Here is a 21,927-nt window from a genome sequence, read left to right as displayed (position 1 = left end):
TGATGTTTTTCCTGCTGAAATGTGCCTATGAAGCGAAACTCATTACATACATCACGGAAACGCCAAGAAATCCGGGCGCTTCATCCATCCAAGCGCTGCACGATCGTAACATTACCGTCTATCACAAACATTTCGACACGATGCACTTGAACAAGCTGGACGGTTTGATGGAAAACTTCGGAGGAGATTCTATTGTGTTTCAAGGGTACACTTTTGTCGATAATCGAATTGCCTTCATTATTGAAATGATGTTTAATGAAGTAGACAATGGCCGGAGCATTCCATACAAGATACTAGACGAGAACGTGCTCGATATTTTGGCATTCTATACCTTCCAACCAAAGTCCCCGGCACAGCAACCCTTCGTCAAATATCAACAACGGGTGTTTGAGGTAGGTTTGCCCTTGCATTGGCACAGAGAGATGCTGCGGTGTTATCGTTATCACGTTAATTTAATAAAATTAGCAGCCCATCAAAAGCGAACGGAAGGCTTCATTCAAATAGACAAATTTAAGCCACTATTAATATTTTTTGGCCTTCAGTGGGCAATTGAAGGGGGGGTTTTTGCGGTAGAAGTGATCGTGGGAAGATACTTTAAACGCTAATGAATAAATTAAGTGAGATTCGGTAACATTCCATCCCGGATTTTAATCATTTTTGCCCAATTTAAGACCACTCGCCTACACAGTAGGTGATACACAGGAGGGTTAATCCGGACGCTTCGTCATATCGTCATATCGAGGGTCTTACCCGGTTTCCAAATTCTGGAGATCTCGCTGACTTCCGCAGAGCCGTACTGATTCCTGAGTAGGAGTTTATGGAAGAGAGTAGAGGCAATTACACTAATAATCCGTTCGCTCTTAAAACTCAAAGGTAGGGGCCTCACCTGCTTCTCCCATGAGATCCCGCTGATGAGAATGGTTGGACACTTTCCAATGCTCTGGACAGCGTCTTACAAGGCGGATTGAACAGCCTCGTACTATACGCAAGACCTTTGAAGATTGTCCATGGCCACATTCACATTCGAAAGAACATGCAATCTCCTGAGATGCCAATCTTATAGAACGCATGTGCTCATGAGGTAAGATAAACCTATCGAAACAAGACCCTTCCGATTGATCTGCTTTTTCTTTGCCTACAATAATGAAATGCATTAATTCAGTATCCAGGATTACATATCAAACCTAAAGTAGGCTACATTGTTAACGCAATTAATCAACGCACAATAAAACAATGGCAAATAACTAGCTACACAATAATTTTATTCGACCTCTAAAAGATTTATCCTTTTATATACACAGTATATGTTCGTACATTTATGTAGCGCACTGTTGAATGGTAATGCTTTGCAAAAAATTTTAGAAAGGCAACACTATCTCTGCTGTATCCACGACTAACCTTTACAATGTAGTAACAATTTAAAATGCTTTGTAGAGATTTTAATTTATTACTGATAATTAACTATCGATCATATCGAGAGCAGTGAGCCAGCTCTGCATACTAGCATTCCATAAAAAGCCCCACGTGCAGTAGCCATACTGTCAGTAGCGCTTGGGAACACTGTACAAAATGAAGACGGGTGCCATTCTACTAAAATTAAGTCTATTCATTGCACTGTCAGCTAAGACAACTGCTGATCGGCAACACGATGTAGTGATGTACGTAGATCGTCTTGCACAGGACCTGCGGAAGCAGCTTCGCGTTGGTGTATTTAACTGTTGGATCGTACATTTTGCCGATGACTCAACCTTCTCAACCATGCATGATGAACTGGTGTACTATCTCAGTGCAAACTACATGAGCCTGATGCAAGTCAAACAGAGAGGCAAATACACGTCCCCCTCGCAGGACCCCAGCTTGGCAATTATCATTCTTAGTAACAGCGCAATCGACAGCAACGACAACAACTTGCTCTATTGGCTAGCACACATACCCTACGAAGCCACAACAATTGTCCTATTTGAGCATAACACTACGACGATGGAGCCTTTATCCATCGGCAACCATTTGAATTTGATGACGTTGTGGAATGTGATACTGATCCCCACCAATATTGATGCCGTGTACACCTTTCACTATGTTCCTATGCGCGTAATACACTTCACGGGATATCCGGATCCTGCGGTGCTTTTCTACGATCGTCTTTCGACCCTGCAAACCAGATACATATTAACCGGGTTTAAGAAGGACCTCTACACCATGACACCATGCGAAACAGTACCTGGCGAAGATCTAGCACTGTTCCAGTTGTTTGCAGACACGATCAACATGAGGCTTTTTGTGCAACAGTTCGCGTGTGACGAAAACGAATCACTGGTCGCGTGTAGCGCAAAGTACACCCATGTAGATTTTTTTATGAATCGTTTCACCAGCTGGAATTACAGCAAATACAATGTCAACCACCTAACGATGCAGCAAGTAGCTATAGCCACTCCCAAGGGGCGTTTGCTCACGATATGGGAGATTCTGTTGCAGCCTTTCCAGCAGTCCGTCTGGTGGAGCATACTAGCCATCTGCATAGCTTTCGAGCTGATGGAGATCGTCTTTCCCACCCTGTTCAGCAACAGTCTCATCAGTCTGGCGTTGTTTGGGTTCGAAAAGTACCAGCTACGGTTCACAAAGCCTCCCGAAAAGGTGACAGCCAGTGCGCTCATCATGATGTTTTTCCTGCTGAAATGTGCCTATGAAGCGAAACTCATTACATACATCACGGAAACGCCAAGAAATCCGGGCGCTTCATCCATTCAAGAGCTGCACGACCGTAACATTACCGTCTATCACAAACATTTCGACACGATGCACTTGAACAAGCTGGACGGATTGCTAGAGAACTACGTGGGAGATTCGATTGCGTTTGAAGGGCTCACCATTGTCGACAATCGAATCGCCCTCAGCATTGAGATGCTGTTCAACGAAGTAGACGGTTACTACAGCAGCCTTTATCAGCTACTGGACGAGAATGTGTTCGAAATGGTGCCGTTTTATGCGTTCCAGCCAAAGTCGCAGATTCGTCAGCCATTTATCGAATACCACCAGCGAGTGTTTGAGGTTGGGTTGCCCCTGCATTGGCACAGCGAGATGCTGCGGTGTTATCGTTATCATGTAAACTTAGTGAAGTTGAGAGCCCATCGAATGCAAGCGAAACACTTGATCCAGGAAGACAAGTTTAAGCCTTTGGTATTGTTTTTTGGCCTGCAGTGGGTAGTAGAAGTCGGGGTCTTTATTGCTGAGGTGATCGCCGGAAGACTCTTGAAGTGTCGGCGTTAGCAAAGCGAAGTGTTAAATGCTGATTTGCATTAATTTATAAACAGTTGGTGCTTTTGCCACTTATTAGATTTTTTTCTCCTAAACAATCCCTTGACAGTTGACAGCTTATGCTTAACTTTGACGTCTATATGTGTGGATCAATGCTAATAGATGGTTGCCCTGATATGTACTGGAAGCAAATGCGTTTCAATGCAAAACTGTTAATCACAAGAGATATTTCAAATGAAAAAGGTGCCCATCAGAACGGGAGATAACGGCGCCGATCTCCATCTCGGGAGGACCGATGTTCCAATCCCATCCGGACCGATCCCCCATAGTGAGGACTAACATTCCAACTACAGGGTATCATTAAGTGTAGTAACCCCCAAATGAGAGAGAGAGAGCGAGAGAGAGAGATTGGTGCATCAGAAACAAAATTATTTAAAAACTCTTTGCAGTTGCACGGTTGTTATCGTCAAAATATATCTCTATCAGCTCATAAAACATGTTTTTTTTTCTAAAAATCGTCATCAAATAGTAAGTTTAGAAGAAGGCACACACATACTTCAATATACCTTTCGATAGTTACAAAACTCCACAATGCTTCTACAGTTTGTAAGCAACATCATCGTTCTTGTGTTTGATCAGCCACGTTCAGCAAGTTGTTTGCCATTCGGTCGCACAAAAGTCAACATCACATTTAGTTTGACCAAAAAAAAAAAACTACAACACATCTGCACATCTTGTACCGGAGCAATCTTTCCTCCACAGTAACAGAAGCACTCCAAAAACCAATGCTGCCAAGCATTGGCCGTTCAATGGAAATATGCCACGGCAATCAGGGAGCAATTTGCAACAGATATGAGCCGACCTGGCAGATGCCCCCGCGCGATGAGTGTATCATCAGTGCCATGTGGTACTGATGTTAATGAAAAGATAGTTCCCATCGCGAAGCCGTCATGCGGGCACACACTTCGCCCATCAAACTGCACGCAACATGGGCCCGAAGACGGCACAGCACACGTTACCTACCAACCGTCCCATGTCCCATTTAACACATGATGGCTCAATTTTCTTCCGTGCAGCCAAAAAATTTGCCTCCAACCCAGCGATGGACGGCATTGGAAGGCGAAACAACGAACGAACGACAAAAAAAAAGCACGTTGCGCAAACACTGTGTTTCTTTTCCTCTGCCACACATGTTTCCGGTCCGATTCGTCCTCCGTGGATTCTCCCTTGTTGACGCGTTCGGCACCAGTATCGCTTACGGAACGTATGGGACACTGATATTGTCACCGGAAGAACGTAGAGAGAGAAAAAAAACACACACACACACACACACACACACACACCGGGCGGGGAGGGCTCATAAGAGCCATATCAGATCGCATCCCATTACGACGAATTTGTAGTCATTTTTCATGTTTTCCCTTGGACAGGCTAGACTAGGTCCGGTCGCTCTTTCGCCCCAAAAACCGGGCCAAGAAAGGCACAAAACAAGGCAAACGTCCCGAAATCATTTGCTACTTCCGACCGTTTCGTGGTCGGGGGAATGGTCCCGGGCTTCTCACTTACGGCCTGATGTTTGCTACCTTTTGTTATTCAAATAACCATACTTTGGTTCAATATTTGTTTTTATTCACATACTGTAAAGACCTGGCTGCTCCTAGCTGATGATGATAATGCCCAGGGTTTGATGTAGTTGGTACGTTCGATTGAATGAAATTGTTTCCATGTTTTGTAACCTGTTCGGATGCTGTTTTCTCTGTATATTGAATCCATTTGCGTCCTCGATTTGATTAGAAAAAAACATGGTTTTCTGTTACTTAGCTGAGGTAATTCTTTTGCGAACTGACGATAGTCTTTTATTTGTAGCAATAACTTACTTATTTTTTATCAAATGACCAATAAAAAACTACTTTTACAATTTTTGACTGTTATCCTTATATTGCAGCGTTAATAGTGTTCCAGCTTTTTTAAAATCTTCAATCAGAAAAGTAAAATAAAAAAATAATTTTACAAAATAAATCAAAAACCACATGTCATTGTTGTAAAGCTAAAATGTCAAGCTAATGTTTCATCTATAATGACTCTTAAAAAATAGTCTTCCTACTTATTCTCTTTTGTAACGCACAACTAAATCGTATTATAAACCTTCAATATTTTGTTATTAATTCCTTTCGCCCCAAAACTGGAACGAACAAATCCTCTTCCTACACCAAATCACAATATGCCGATAAATGGGTTCCGACCTGCGGCAGTCAGCAACACACAAAACCATTGGGAACCCATCGGCACCCCGGGCAGGGCGTGTTGGGCAGAGGCTGCCAAAGCGAATGCCAGCTGCATTCGTTCCATCGCAGCTCAGCACGTCAATGCCGAAACAATGGAACGAAACCACCGGGACACATTGCAGCGGCCGGATGCACAAAGCAAAACCACATCAAAGCCCGCATTTTACCGGTTTCATCGACGTCACGTAGGTAGGTGAGACGTCCACACGGAAATTTGGAAGATCAATTGAATGATGCAAGACCGTAGCGCCAGAATGGCCAGGACCCTGGAGGCTGAAAGGTGCATCCGAGTTTTTGGGCCCGTGAAGCGAGTGTTATGGTTTATGCACAAAATGCGACGGGGAACCGTTTAAAGCGATCTGCAGTTTGTTAGTTTACGTAGGATAAAAGTAACATTTTAGGGTGTTCTGCTCGATGAGTGTTATTGATTTTGTAATTGAGTTAGATTAATAGAACAAATAGTTTCATATTTGAATTATTTAGTCACCAAAATGGAAGAGGAATGAGAGAAAACCAGAGAGAAATAATGAAGAATACAGAGAGATATGAGAACGAATCGAGAGAGAAATCAGAGAGAATGGAAAGTAAATGAGTGGGAAATGAGGAGAAATAATAGAGAATCGAGCAAGAAACGAGGATGAATTGAACGCGAATCGAGAAAAAAAATGCGAATAATTGAGGAGAAAAAAATGAGATAAAAATAAGACAAAATCGAAAGATAACTGAAAGAGAAATGAGAAAAAATCAAAACAGAAATGAGATAAAATCGAGAAAAAAAATCGAGAGAGAACTGAAAGAGAAATGATTCTTAATTTCAAATTGATTTTCTCCCAATTCTTTTTCGATTATCTCTCAATCCTCTCTCATTTTTTCTAGATTTTCTTCTATTTTTCTCTCGCTTCTCTGTTATTTTTCTCTCATTTCTATCTCATTTTTCTCCGGTTTCCCTCCCATTTCACTTTAGAACTTCTCTCATATCTCTTTCGCTTCTCTATCATTTCTCTCTCGATTCTCTCCCATTGCACTTGCGTCTGCTCTTATTCTCTCTCATACAACTTTTTTTGTTTGACCGATTCAATCTTCGCTATGCAATTTTAAGATTCAGGGCGCCAAAATTACAGATTTATTTTGCTTGAAGCTTTTTTTTTGAAGCTTAGGGAAAACATTCAGGCCCTGTATGATTCCTTACGGTATGGTTAATACTATTTGCGAAATGTCGACTAACAATTGAGTAAAACAAATGATTGCGACCGCTTTACATGTAACGCTTTATAGACTTTATCTCGTTGATTGTATGTGTGGTTGTTATCTAAAACTGGGCTGCTCCCTCGAAACTACTCGCTCGTAAAATCCTCTCCTTATCCATTTAACAGCAAGCCGAAAAGGTAAAAAAAGCAGTTTCGAATGAAAAATGTGTCATCAACATTTCTCTTCTAAAATATCGACCCTTAACAACAGCAACAACAACAAAAAACACATGCCCAAAACCTCCCAACCATCGACGTAAAATAACACGAGCGCAGAATGAATCCTACCGAACGGTAAACTAGTGTCACGTGCCAGTGCTGGGTTGGAAGGGGGAAGCGAGTGACAACAAAAGGGATGGATAATATATTTTATGTAAATGTTGCGCTCATTTTCTTTGCTCAATCTCGCTCCTTTTTTTTTGCTTTACGCCTCTCCGGGTGAAATTCGGTAACACTCGGTGAGTGATTTAAAATTCAGATTCACCGGTCACGCTGGAACCGGGAAACCGGTGTGGCGAACCTCCCCAAGTGTTCCGTTTCCACACGGTTTGACGATGGAGTGGGAGTGGCGCTTTTGTGTGTGTGTGTGTGTGTGTGTGTGTGTGTGTGTGTGTGTTGCACATATTTTTCCTTTCGACAGGATTACCGGGCCGACGGTGCGTTACGGTGCCTGCGTTATGCTCTGATTTCGACCAGGACCAGAGGATCATTCGGGGTTTTTGGCCGCCACGACGCTGTCAGTCATGTTCAACGCTTCAAATAATGGTTCAAGAAGCTCGTGAAGAGCATGATGGTGAATGGACGTCCATGGTGAAGTGGTTTCGAATTGCGACCCCAAAACCAAGTCGTGAGTCGCAAATCCAACGAAACACCAGCACTATTTCGGTTTGTATAATGTTTTAAATACTTCTTCATTTCTTCTCAACCGTTGAGCAAGTTGAGTTTGACAATTCCTATTTTAGTTTCCTCGTTCGTTCAATCTTCTCCTGCACCGGTACAATTAATTTTGATCAGCACTGTTTATCCGCTCATCCAAACATCCCGTCCGTCCGACCATGATCCACATGACAGGTTTCATCGCTTTTAAGCATCAAACGACCACTTGAAGGTTGCGCTAAGCTTGTCGACTCCCCCCCCCCCCCCCCCCCCCCCCCTCCGTGCCGTGCTATCTCGGCCAGCCAAAATCCATCCCCTCGCAGGTCCTGGCCGTTTCAACGTTTCATGTCACTCAATATGTTGACGTCCGACGTAGGGATTCGGACTGAGCAAAGCAAACATAACACAATGTTTCGTTGCGTTGACAAGCGGCGGAAGGAGGACTCTTCTCGGCTCTCACTCCCTCTTTCCCAGACTATTATCCTCCGGGTTGGCCCCGCCTCCCGGCCAAGCATAATAAGTGTGGTGAAATAATAAATGACAAAAGAAGGATCTCATATTGGGATATACGAGTTCTTTTTCGGTTCTCCTTATTAACATTCTTGCCTCACAATGGCAGCGTTTGTCTGCCTGGTGCACATCGTTTAACGCAAGAAAATGTCACATAAAAATTCAGTTCACTCTTCCTACTATGGCACCCCAGCCCATTCTATATCCCGAATCGACTATCTAGCCCCCATCGCTCTCCACTAGTCTCCAAATCCTTTCTAGCCTTCTCAGTGTGTTGTACATCTTGAAAATGCTATTTCGAAAGCAAATCAATTTCGGAAAAAGATAAATGGATTTTTAAACGATATTTTGTACCAATTTTTGACTTCACGACTTGGTACGCCCGTTTGCCGTTCAGACACCATACGCCCGAAATCGTTGCGTGTGGAGTTGTGTTGAATGCTTCTTTCTGCACAGGTTTACATTGAAGGACCTCCCCACAGCAATGTGTGTTATAGTCCACGCACCGTGCGTGGTTGTGAAGGATAAACATCTATAATCGCACACCGAAAAAAGGGTTTTGCGACCAGGTCGGAACGGGGCCACCATTTGCTTTGATGGATGCAAGATTTATGAAGATTTTCCCCGGAACACACGCACATCTACTGCGTTGTACCAGGAATAGAGGAAAAAAACGGAAGGAACGTTTATTTCCAATCGAACCGGTTCATCCTTAAATCCAGCCCACAATCCAACCTCCAGCTCTAGTGGTAGAATGGGCAAGGAAGCTACCACAATTTGGGCATCATTAATCTCCTGCGTGAGAAAGCCAAAAACGTGTGTGTGTCAGGAAGCCATTTTAACTGCTCATAAAAATATCAAACTGCTAAATTTTGGGGTAAAATATATTAAGAAATCATACAGAAAGGCTGAGACAAAGTTTGGAGTATAAAATCTGCTAAAAGAAAGTTACTGAACCAAGGATATTGACAGCTAGTCTCTTTACAAAACTTTTCCTAAAACTTCGCGATTCATATTTTTCCTATATTTCCTAATAACTCCACCATCCTTGTTTGGATTAACTCACTCTGAAAAGAATTGAACTCAAGCCCACCAAAATTCACCCAGCTGTCCCTTAGAGACTCCGAAGCAATCCCAAAGAAGGATTACTGGAAGGGTTTCCATGAGCAATCCGATCGGTTTTATATGAATGTTTTGCTTTCAGCCTTTATCCATCACCACTGACCAACAACAACGGGACCATCAAAACAAAAGCAAATGGCCACTGTTTCATAAATACTGCCCCCGATAAAGCCAGCCAGCACCAAATCTTACGAAATCCCTGCGAGAAAATGTTTTCTCCCACTTCCAATACAGTCGTCAGCACGAAATAGCCGAATTTGGCAGACGGATACGATTGCGTGAAACACAGCGGATCATGTTGCGGATGTTGCTGGCAATCCATGCGGCAATCGGCAAAAGCTTACTTACCTAAGAAATAAATCCCTGCGCCCGATTGTGGCGTGTTTATCTTTAAGAAAAACCCACTACATCGAAATAACGCAGCGACGCAAAGCCTTACAAGAAGCTTAGAGCATCCGAGCCACCCGCAAGACGAGCTACGTACGGTAGCAAACATACAATCAATAATATTTTCCTGAAAGCCAATAGGCGAATAGGAAAACACGGAGCTGAACATCAAGAAGCGAAATATGATCTCATTTCCTTTACACAACGGCAATACCGTGTCCAAAAGGTCTGTACAGCATCTTGGACAGGATTACGGGTTTGATGCTATTACCGCAAGCGTAAGTTGTGTTTGGTATTGTAAAGACACTCACAAACATTGTCCCACGTATTCGAAATCTTCACTGCACTGTTCGGGCACCCTCTCTATTGATGACTTTTTTCCATTTATTTACTTCATAAATTCAATCGCCTCCCGTACCACGTCGCACTCGGCAAGCACTTTAAGCTCAAAGGATGCTATCGCATTTTTATCGCTTCCACAAGTCTTCCAGCAAACGAAGCCCCAGATTCTTCGTGAATCGCGCGTGCAAAGTTAATTTGAACATCATTATGTGATTTTCTTATTTTCCCCTCGGAAACGGTTGTTATGAACTCTCATGCATTGATGAGAGTTCGTTACGCCAACGGTTCAAGCTCATGTAGCGCTTTCGTTTCCTGCTGCTCTCGCGATGCGCGCTCCTAATGTATCCTCCCGGTGGTCCGTAGCCCACATTCCGCACCCTAAATTATTCCTTTTGATGTGCGCGTCATCATTGACTTTAACGATGGTAAGAAAGTGAACCAGCAAACGATGCTGGTGTTTACTTCATTCTTCGTGCCCGAACACGAAGACACGATGGTGAAGCAGGGCACCCGGCACACAACGCTTGGCCGGAAAACGATCGGCCCGGTCGCTATCGCTATCGTTCCGTCAGCTTAATGTAAGGTTAGCTCATTTGTGGATTGGTTCGCTGATCGGGCGCTCTGAATGTGCTGGTATTATGGCTGGAAGTCTATCAGCAATGCGTTTGTTTGATAATTTGCATCCTCCACAAGCTTTTCCGCCAATCGGAATCGGAATCATATTCCAAAGTGCCTTTTCTGCTCTTTAATCACAATCATTACGAAGGTAAGAGGGAATCATCTTGGAGTGTGCTTTTGATGGAAGTGGAACAGGAAAATAGCACATCTCCATCAATATTAAACATTGTTCGGAAACAAATCACCTCTAATTAAATGCACTCCTCAATTAAGCTCGATAGGGATCAACTGACTTATCAACTTATGCTGATAAGTACCTTAAACCAGTTTTCTAAAATTTGTTTGAAAATATAATTAATCCGATTGTTAGCAACCACAACGAACAATAGCTTTATGATTTTCACTTCCATATGCTCAACGTCTCTTTGTTCCTACATCGATTGGAATCTTTGGATAATGCGGGTTTCCTAGTACTTGGCTTCTGATGTATTGCTGCTACCAGCACGCAATCATCAGTATTGAACTCGTTCGATAATGCACATTTAGTTGGTAAGAGAGATTATGCCTGTTCTATGTTTTTATCTTATTTTAATCAACAAAATGGGAGACTCTTTCAACATGGAAGATCTACTCTCAATCATTTTCATTTTAATAGGTTCAATTACGCATTTAATTGCCTTTTCTTTAATAATTGCTTTTTGCTGCGATGAATTTAAACACGTCACTTTAAGTGAAACATGAAATAGGAAGATATTTTTCACTATTTATTCTATCCACCAATTCCCCTTTATGGCCTTAGGTGGAGATTAGCTTACTACCGTATCTATTCCATTCGCACATCTCTATTCTAATTGCTCGTGTGGCTTACATTGCTCCACACAGCCCACCTAAAACCAAAACCGTTGCCATAACAAACGGTCTATCCTATCGATCACGATGACCGAACCACGGTGTTATCATCGTCACCGGCGAGGACGACGACGACGACTGCCAACGGTGGCCCTCCACCGACAGAAGTCATGGCGCTTGCTGTAAGAAGATTATGTTCAATCCCAAGCACCGACCGCACCGTGCACCTTTCACCAGCAGAAGCGGTGCTTATCGAGCATATCGAGGCAACACGCATGCTTGTTTACGCTGAAGTCATTACGACGACTTATATCTAATTCTCGTACGTTGCTCGTGGCCCGCACCGAGGCGAGCCTACCAGTGCGAGTCCAAGTCTTATCAGGATTCCAATAATTGATCCATGTCGGTTTTGCACGACCTTATTCAACGTGCACGAGTGTATGTGTGTGCGAGTGAAAAGCGGACAGCTGTAATCACACATCACAACCTGCTTCGGTACAGCACATTGTCCGGCGATGCAGCTGAAAACGCGACAGCACTGGCATTATTTCTGTTGCATTTTCAGGTCGGCCCGAAGAAGGTCGGTCCAACCACTCCACAGCACCTTCCAAACGATGACGATAAAGCAAACGAACGTTTCTTGGGCAAAGTGGAAAAGTTTTCCACTTTTCTTTCACTCCTCATCCCATCCGCCTCCCTGTGCCCGCACCGTTCAAACATGATGCTTCAACACCGTGCTTGGCTACGTACGTGCCACGGAAAAACCGCACGAATCATCACCATCCGAAAGCAATTAAAATTAAAACTGTTATGACATTTAATGTTTTCTCTCAAAACAACCGACCTAAGTGCAAGCTCGAGAAGCCGGGGCCGCAACTTCAATTGCCAGCGTTCGGTGAGGGGTCGCTGCAAGGATGGTTGTGAATTGGGCACATAAATCTGCACCAAAAAATTAAGCTACTTGATGGCAATAATGGTGGACATTTGGTGGTTGTTGAGGTGTGCAACAAGGATACGGGGACGAGGTGTCTGTTTACTTGAGTAAAACTGACGCTATTAGGGGTGGCTTTGTGAGTTTGGGGCACGGCACTTTATTCAATTTTGTTCTCTGTACGCATAACATTCGGGGAACGACTTATAAGCTAGCAGGTAAATTAATTAGTCTCATAAAGTTTATTTGAGAGCATTCAATAACGATAGAGGTTCACATTCAAGGTTCGTAATATACCTTAAAATATATTCAGTTTGATAATGTTTAAATGATCTGTTATCCTCTTAGTTACCACGTTTACGCCAACATCTTAAACTTAGAGCTATCGAACATTCAGTCAGGAAAACGACTCCACCAGATACCCATCCGATTACCACAAACAACCAAAACGGAATCATATGCTCGAATTTGATCAAAGTTTCCGCAAATACGGCCCGTTTCACATAGGTTGCGACAAGCTTGCTGTTGGTACGTTCTGCCAACCCCATAAATCCAAACGATCGTATCCATTCGAGATTGATCGCGAAGTAGTCTCTCAGCGCAACGGCATGGCGTGCGAACAAATAGGACGCTCTGTACACTTTCAACGGTTCGCGTAGCACAAAGCACGCTCTACGCCCTGTCGTTTTATCGGGCTTGAGCAGTAAATTGATCGTAAAGGCTGCACGCTCCGCAGTGTCTAGATATGCGTACCGCGGAGACAGCTTATACACGTACGGAACAACAGCTGCACGGCGCATAATGGCTTGGGCTAATTTTGGTGCGAGCGAAAGAACGAGCTTCTCATGCTCCTTGGTCAGCTGGATGGAGATGTTGGTGGCAAGCACCTCCTGCAGAGTTTCCGGATCACGTTGATAAAGATGGGCTAGCAGGTGTGCTGTAACCTGTGCAAAATAGCTTTCAATCAAAATGAATTTTATAATGTAAAAACAGGCTCCTGCGCTACTTCTCACAGCGTTGAAGCTCAGCAAAGCTCTCGAAAATTCTCCCAAGCTAGTGTTGGTGTGAGCGATCGCAATGAATGCGTGTGATGCGATCACAGCACAGAAAATACTTATCCATAATGCATCGGAAAACGGTCTCAGCAGTATATCTAAATAGATGAGGTGCGTTTTTCTTGGCACAACCAAACTTACATGAATCGGGTCTGCTACCACAATCATCGGTAAAACGTCCGCATCCAATTGCTTTCGCGTGATCGTAGCGTCCACCGTTTGATCGATCAAATTTTTTACCATCGCCCGACCGGCGTACGACGCGTCGCGGCTATCGTTGCGTGCATCGATCACGTTTCTATCGATGTGCAAATATTCAAACAACCTCTCAAATATAAAACTATCAACTCCAGCCACCGTCTTGTACTGTGCCAAGTAAGTGTAGGGGAATGAAGCATACCACTGGACGTTGATCTTGGGGCGCTCGATTGACGCCACTCGGCAAAAGGTATAGGCCAGCTGAAAATCCATTGGCCCGTCGTAGAACACTGTTTGGCCGGCTAGGTGTACCGCGTACTTTAGGCCCCTGTTGGCGGATTCCGTTGTAACGGCCCAGTATGAAATACCTAGTTTGTTAAAAATCCCATCGAGCATCTTTGTCGTGTTGTGATGGTCGAAGCATTGCAGTTCTACAAGGATCAAAACGTGTACCTTCCAAGGCTTAGGTCCGATGTCCTTAAATTTCGCCTGAATCACATTTGCCGCCTGAAGCTGTTGATTATTGGTAAGCAAACATTATATTTTAAATATCCTTCATAACTTCTACCTGATACACACACCTCGCTTTGAACATCTAAAAACAGAACGACCAGGTAGGACTCGTCTATTGCTCCAAGACGTGTCTCACTGTCGAATATAACTTTTGGAATGTTTGTCATCCGAAGCAATGTGTCCAGCACATTCCGATGTTCGAGACCCACAAGATAAAGGGCCGATATGGAATTGTTAACAGCACTCTCCAAAAAGCATGTTAAGAAATGGAAGTTTAGAGTCGCTACTGCAGGAAAAATAAACCACAATAGCTCTACCATCGTAAATATTCTCATCGCAAAACTTTTGTACTTGATCCTTTAATCGTTGAGGAGTAACTGACGTTCTGGCGATTTGCTGTGAGTAACATAAAACTACAGTTTAATTATTTCTATGCGTAGAATCCTCCTTTATCAATTTTAATTTAATTTATGGAAGGAATTATATATTTATTTAAAAATGTAACTATCCATTACACTAAATCAACTAAGGTGAACTAAAGTCCACCACCGACAATAGCCATATTCTTTTGTTTTGGTTGCCGTAATTAAAGCATTCATGCAACCATCGCCACCACCACAACCACCATCGTCCAATGTTCTATTTCAACTAATCGCTGCTAAACCACACCACATTCTGCATAATCTTACAACGCCTCCAACGGACCATATCAATCTGCCCCTTTTCAACCACTCCGTATCGGTTTATGATTGCTTTCGGTAGCACATTCCACATGGCGGTGGTGATGGTGGTACCGGAACCGCTTCGGAACCGAACACCATTTTGCTAGATCATTTCAATTCTCCCACAGTTGTCATAGGCTAAATATGATCAGGCCGGCCGCATGGTGTGGTTGCGCACGAAACCCAACTAATGGCAGAATATCGTCCAACACCGGTAAGCTTATCACCATAATCCTGGTAGCTTCATCCGTCTGATGATGGGCCGGGCCATCAAAACTGAAGGCAGTTATTATGGTTTTCGATACACCTGTCAGCATACGTTCTGGTTGGTTGCAGTGAGCAATTCAGTCGAAGGGATGGACCGTATGAACGCTGCGGTAATAGATATGCTGGGAAGAGCATTCGTTGTCGTATTATAGTGAATAGCACGGAATACCTATGAGCTCTATTTTTTTAGTTCTATATACTAATAGCCATCAACATAATACTATTTTGCGTAATTTTACGCTCAAACAAGGGCACTTTGAAGAGTTATAAATAAACCTTCGTGTTTGCGCCTAACAGTAGGCAACCAGCGGAGCACGATTTAGGACAAGGAGTTAGATCGATTACAGAACTAGACTAATTTTGAATAAACGTCTTAGACGAGTCTTAGTAAAATTCTAACAAGAAAGAGGTAGAAAAAACACTAGGTTTTTGTATGCAAATTTAATTTAATTTATGAAACAAATTACTCCATCCATAATGTGTTATTTTCTTCGGCAAAAATGTACCACCAAAGCTAAATAAACTAAGAAGTTAATTATGGCGAACTGTCAAGCAAAAGTGATAGCGATCGTGCGACACAGAAAAACTGCGAAATATTTTCTCCAGACACAGGCCCAGACACAGACACAGTCACACACACATCAACGTGGTTGCACGAATTTTTCTAACCTAAGAACAAACAAAAAAATCTCTTCGCTTCATACCTTCCGGCAATTGAAAGACGTTATCACACGATTACCATGCAATAAAACAATTCATTAAACATTCATTAATCTTATTCCTTGCGGTTGGCATCCTACCACCCCGGGACACTGCGTCCAGACTGCGGCCAGCCGTCGTCGTCGTCGTCGCCGTGCTGCGGTTCGTACCCAGGTCAACATTCTTGTTCCCGGAAGTTGGTTTTGCCTTCTGCGGGTACGGCGGCCACCGTGCACAAGTGAGCATAAAATTGGCTGCTATAAGGCATACCAACAGTCAAACGTTCACCAGCACAGAAAGCTTTGCGAAAGAAAAAAAAATAGCCACCGGATGAAGCAACGCAAACAGGACCGAGAAATGGTTGCAAAAACGATCGCCGAGTACGGCTAGAGGAAATGAATTGGGTAGGACGACCGGTGGAGCACATTTCATGCAACCCAACATTCCACGGCAAGCCAACTGCTGCTCCCCGCGACGCGACTCCTTCGCACGTTGACTCGTTGATAAACGAGGTATCATTTATCTTTCTCGATTTTATTTGAAACTGTTTCCGCTGCGCCCTACTGTAGTGCCGCTCGGGTCGCCTGGCCGCGTGCGTCGATAAGACTAACCGAACATTATCCTTGCAATCCGAGATCCGCTTAACCCTCGCCACGGTAACCAACTTTACACCACTACCATCGCGAGTGACCATCCGATATTCGTCCGTCGCACACTACATGCGAGCGGTTCCCGCGGGCAAGGCCAGGCCAAGTGCATCAATCAGGAACCTCCCAGTCCAGCCCAGCATCGCCTGAATGATTGCCTGCCCACTGCGATAAGTTAATCTATCGGATTCACCTAATGAAAGGCATCCCGGCTGAGGATGGGCCTCATATACCGGGTACCGGTACTGCGCTGCACCCCAAACGGAAATGGGGCTGCTCGATTAAGAGCATTCAATAGGCTATCGCACCGGCACCATGCTGTGCACTATGCCTGCGGTGATAAACATTGTGGCAAACAATTATAGCATTCAATTATCACCATGTTCGTGAGGTTTTCTTCTTCCCGCTCGCAAGGTGCTTCCGTTTCCGCTAGACACGATTATGCTCGCGGACAAGACATAAAAATGGCTTCCTCAGCAACAGCAACAAGGCAGCAACGGCACTCGCTACAATCGATGGCGAACCATTTTCAAAAGAAGCAGGAACCATCCTTGTCACCCTCGTAGAACGATCGGGTGTTTTTGCTGCTGTCGTTCCCAATTTTGGAACCGATGCCCGTTCCGCGATGCTTGAATCGTTAAATTAGATTTCATTTAATTAAAGAAGATTACGGTTCCGACATCTTTCTTCCGTTGGCGGTGAGAAGGAGAGTGAGGGATTCTTATGCGTTTGCCCTCCGTTTTCGTCAGCGGAATGGAAGCGAACTGCCACACCACACGCCAATGGTTCGAACACAGTTTTGCAACAATAAAATAATGCGATTTAATTAAAAATGTGAATCGTTCCATTTAAATCCTTCCCCTTGGCGCTGTGGGATGCGGGATTTGACTGCCTTTGGCTTCTCCTCTGGTGTTATACGAGACCGATTCATCTCGCTCTAGAGAATGTTGGCTCGTTACTGTGTGTCTTTCAAATTTATTTCTATTTTTCTCACACACACACACACACACCCGGTGCTATTAAAGTAGGCCGGATGCGTTTCAATGACTTTTTGAATAGCTAGATTTAAAGTTAAACATACTATGCAATGAGAAAAGGGTATTGCGATCTTGAGACAGAAACAAAATATCTAAGCATCTTACATAGGATATTGAGATCTTGACTACACAATTGATAATTGGATAATTTTTTGAACAATTTATAATGCGGCAACAGATTCTTCTACTGATTTAATTCTAAAATCTCATCTGCTAGTGCAGCGACGGTCCGGATGGGATTCGACGCTCGGTTCTGTCGATCAGCAGAAGATCTTTGACCCATGGGGCAAAGGACCTTTCTAATCGCCACTTATGCATGCTATCTTCAATGCCAGGGAATGCCATTGATAGCTTCACATTATGGTAGAAATATTATTTTAAACTGGGACATAGATCTACTTTGACTCCCAAATAGTACTATGGGGGAACGGCCTAGATGGGCTTTGAACCTCGGTCCTGCCGTGTGAAAACCGGCACCGCTTTCGCATCTACCACTGGGTATCTAGCCACTGCGGTATCTATAGAATATCCACATCGTTATTCCATTTATTGATGACACAAGACGTTCTCATTTAGGCAAGGCTATTAAGATCTGGATGGGACATTGGAGCGAGCATCATCCCATTTCTTTCTATTGCTAAATCTGAACGTATTTTTATTGTATTCAAATTGCTCATTTATTCAAAAGAGTTTCCTCAACATTAAGATCCTCGGACAGTTCTTCCAAAACAAAGACATTTCTCAACGGAACCCCACAACAGTTTCTATCCACTCGATAAAACTATCCACATTATCACAAGTTATTACACGTCTAGATGTCTTACCTGTAATATCGTTTGAATCTTGCCACATTCCACCAACTTCTCTCTGGCCAATTTTGCTTACAAACTTTTACCACTCTAACCGAAAAAAGATGCAATCAATGCATTCGCGCCTTTACATCGACCAACGGCCGTTCTTAACCATTTCCTTTCTAACAGCGCCTTCCGATCACATTGCATCGAAATGGAATTAATTCAATTTCATCTCCGCAAACGTGTCGAATTGTGGGGAACAGAAAAAATCTTTTCCAACTCATTGACATCTTCCCGCCTGAATGCCTTTTTTCCGATTACCCCGTCTGCTTTACATCTTCCCAGCAGCTCCCGGTTTTATCTACTGCCACCGAAAGTCACGAGTGCATTCTGAGATTCTTCCACGAACGGAAACCAATTTTCTTCGGATCTTGCAGTTGGCTTCATGCTTTGCTACCGCTATCCACCTTTGTTTCCTAGCTTGTTTTATGACCTGAACAGTATTTTTCTTCACGCGACAGGACACTTTTATCGCGAGCTCACTTTATCTTCCCAGAAAAAACCCCTTTTCCCAACGAACACACAACGGAACACAGGAACATACACTTTCCACAACGGTATTAAAGCCATAGTGCAGCTTGGGATTCTGGGTGGTGTTTGTGTGTGAGTGTGTGTATCGGAAAACTCTTCCCCGGAAAAGTAGAATTCCTTTCTGCTCGATATGCCCAAATGTCCGAGCGGCGCGTTCGCGGAGGAATTGAGGAAATTGCGCCAAACGGCTCCAAACTCCAAACTGTTGACGCCAACAGAGCACACCCGGGTGTCAGAACTTTGCCGAAAGTTGAACCGATGATCTCTTCTTTCATTAGTTCCGCACGTGACCAGCCGTCGTTGGATTAATGTCTTGATGCAAGGGCAAAGTTGGACTGCTGAGCAGGGGCCGGGCAGCCGGGAATCGGGCACCGGCTACGTTTAACCTATTTTTACCCACACACTTCAAAGCTCCGGAAAAGCTCCCCACTCTTTCCTTCGGCTTCCGTTCCAGTTCATGCGAGTAGAGATATTATTCACTGACAGAGAATATATATTTATATAAATTAAATGCTTCACCACACTGCAGACGAACGGCACGGCCAGGGCAGACAGCTGGCCCTCGGGTTTGCCATCCGTTCCCGGTTCTATTTCGTTTCGCGAGCCTGGGGCCGCGAGCGAGCGCGAGCACGCCCAGCCCAACGGGTAATCATGTCGTCCGGCCATACCGTGCGCATTGCCCCAAGTATGCCACATGAGATATCTTTCCGAAACATTCCGAAGCTTTTCGTGATTAAATAATAACGCTTGAGGTTATTATTTTTCCACTCTTCATAACCGCTCGCTCGCCACCCCTTTTCTGCTTCGAGTGTTAAATCATATGCCGGAAAAGAAGCAAAACTGTTGCAGAGCCGGTTAAGCGAGGGCAACTGGGAAAGGAAACCTGGAAAAAGCGGCAAAGCATGGATCAACCCATCCACAAGCATCAACGGAACGGTTGGTAGTGTGTGAGATACCAAGAATGGAATTTATTCTAATCCCGGAACCCGGCTTCTTTTATATCTATTTTGCTTTGTTTCTGCCCTTTTTTTGCACTCTTTGCTCCCTTGCGTTTTGATAGTCGTATACCTCCACAGAATGCTTCATTTCTAGGACTACTCCAGCATTTCTGAAGAGTTCTGTTTTATTTGTTCTTTTTTTTTGCTCTCGCTTCACGCTTCATACATTGTTGAGGTAGCATGGCTGATAAGAAGGCCTCCGGTCGGTTAAGCATAGCCCATCAGCGCCTCACCTCAACCATCATCGCAGGGTCATCGCTGCAGCGATTTCTATTGCACCAGCATTTCCCACATACCGAGTGATTTAGCACGCACGGTGCTGAGCAGTACTGCTGGGAAATTCCTCGGACCTCCAGACGAAACCCGTTCATAAAACCATTCCTTCCTTAACCACGGCACTTCAACCGGGAAACTGTCCGATGGGCAGCATATTTGCACAAGTGGATTAAGCATAATTTACCACTTTCCGGTCCGATTTGCCGGTCCTGACACTCGCAACTCACGATCACTAATCGTCCGTACGGGATGGGGGGATGCCGTTCATGTCAGTGAGTTCACGCACCGGTGGCGGCCGTTCAATTATGAACCATGCTCTCGAACACTCTCGGTCTGTGTGTGTGTGCCCTTTGAAGTGTGCGCCCTTGGTGAACGGGCTGAATTTAATTATCTTCCATCGCTTCCAGCGAATCTGAAGAGGGCACTGGTCACATTAGCAACGCAACGCAACAAGATGATAATGATTTCTGTTTTATCTGGTCGAGCGAAACCTTAAGCCGAACGCTGCATTCCCATCGACACCGAGCGAAGGTTGGAGAGCAAATCCAACGAGTTTTGATGGGTTCGGGTTCGGGAGGGGGGGTGGCAATTCTTTTGGATGGGCAGCATCAACAGACTATTTCCGGGAACCGTAACACCGAGGCGTCGTGGGATTTTATTAAGCTCATAAATCAGTTCTCTAGTTTCATTAAATTTCGATACATGATTTATTGGTACGGGACTCCTGCCATAGCAATCCTGACGCGGCTGGCTAACTCTTCAAGAGTAGTCCGATATTCTGAGGGACGAAAACGAGGCCATTTTTTCTAATAAAAACGGTATAAATATTTCAGATCACTATTGGAAACCTTAAGAATGTGTCCCATTTTCCTGTTTGGCTTACTTTAAGTTAGGCGATCTTCCATGCAGAACTTCAATGGAATTGATTTAACAAGCTATCTCCTTTTGCAACTGTACCATCAGACATCGATATGCATCTTCTAGCCCTTTCATCTTGAATATCTTCATCGTAATCTCAAACACAACTCTCAAGTCTGAGCTGCTTAAGATTCTGTTAAAGTTTCCTACCAAACTGTAACCCGAACGGTGTTGCTCACCGGACCCCGTCGAACACTATTAAATTAACAAGCAAGTCATCTTGCAAACTGCAGCACCCCGGCACATTGAACAAAAGACTCCAAAGAAGTTTTTGTTCAAAGCTTGTCGTCACCGCCGTTATCGTCACACTTTCAACGTCATCGAGATCGAGATTTGTGAGCACAACACCCAGAGGTAAGTTTGCTGATTGCCATTTCAATTGGTGTACTTCAACGGACGTCAGCTCCGGAGTGTGTTTGTTCAATTAATTGAGTTGAGTTTAACAGTGAACCAGAACAGAGGAACTTTCGCACAGCTGCCAAACAACTGCCAAACTGCGTTGCGATGCGTTACGGTTTGGTGACTCGTGGTGGTTTTCTGTGGACTAAAGTGGGCTGGAGGACCTTTTAAAGAAGGATGTGACATCAAACTGATTTTTTTAAGTGTTTAAATTTATTTGTCTATTGCCGATGACTGAACAACCAAGCATTTCTCACATCACCTCAATGTAACAAAATGACAGCTGTGAGAGCGATTAAAGCGAAACCATACAATTCCAGCACATAAAATACAATTGCAGGAAATGTTAATCAAACCACCAGAAAGATAGTGGTCTCCATGGAGAGAGCTC

The sequence above is a fragment of the Anopheles stephensi genome, chromosome 2 (assembly GCF_013141755.1).
Source record: "Anopheles stephensi strain Indian chromosome 2, UCI_ANSTEP_V1.0, whole genome shotgun sequence".
NCBI classification, from domain to species: Eukaryota; Metazoa; Arthropoda; class Insecta; order Diptera; family Culicidae; genus Anopheles; species Anopheles stephensi.
The sequence above is the reverse complement of the archived record's forward strand: the minus strand, read 5'-3'. Positions refer to the sequence as shown.